Source organism: Limanda limanda, chromosome 15 (genome assembly GCF_963576545.1).
Source record: "Limanda limanda chromosome 15, fLimLim1.1, whole genome shotgun sequence".
Taxonomy (NCBI): Eukaryota; Metazoa; Chordata; class Actinopteri; order Pleuronectiformes; family Pleuronectidae; genus Limanda; species Limanda limanda.
This window is the reverse complement of record NC_083650.1, coordinates 24,938,221-24,939,235: the sequence shown is the minus strand read 5'-3', so window position 1 is coordinate 24,939,235 and position 1,015 is coordinate 24,938,221.

Sequence of the window (1,015 nt, the reverse complement as noted above, 5' to 3'; positions counted from 1 at the left end):
CGGACCGTAAAACACACAGATTAAATCATAACTGTAAACAAGCAACAAGTCAACTATCATTTCAGATTAATTCAAATGAAAAAGGTTAATTTCTTTTTAAATGTGTAAAAAAAAGAAATCTGTTTCTTTTTTAATATTCCTTAATTCTGTAAAAACACCAAATAAAATAAAACGTGCAAATAAAAGATAAGAAGTCAAATTTAATAGACATAAAACCTGGAGACTGTATTGTAAATAATTGGTGAATTTTATTTCAATTTATATTTGTAAAGGAAAATAAATATCTATTTCCATTATTTTTACATTAGGAAAAAACAAAGATTTAAAATATAACACAACTGAGAAAATATTGCAAACATCACAATAGTAAAAATAAATAGCCTCAAATAACCGTCAGTCACAACCGTCCTCTGCAATTTAAAGAGATTAATTTTATTATAGAATTAAAACATCATCTCACTCACATCTTTGTCCAATTACACACATGAAACTACGACTTTAAATTATGTGTCAAAATAAATTTATGTCTAATGTGTCTATTAACAGATATGACTTCCATAAGCACGATCACAGGCCCCACTGGCTGAGTTTTATTTTATTTTTATAATCATAAATTATGAGAAATTAAAACAGTGGAAAGTCCTGATGAGCAGAATCTCTCTCTCTAATTCTGATGAACAACAACAACAAACAAAAACCATCTCAGCAGCAAATTGCAGAAGAGAAACAAACAACACATTAGCGGCGGCGGCGTGTAGCAACATGTGACCTCATCTCGCCGTTTGTGCTCTAACCCGCCGCTTGCTCTCTTTAGCTGCAGGACGGAGGAGAAGAAAGAGAAGAAAAGGAGGAGGAGGTGTTTTGTTGCTTTTCTTCTGACCTGAGCAGCTCATCTTCCTCAGAGCTCAGCGGGAAACTCGGCCGGCGCTCGCCTTCGCCTACCCAGGGTCCTTTTGGTGTGTGCATCTCATTTGCATAAATTACTCGCCGCCGGGACGAGGCCTCTCTCTCTCTC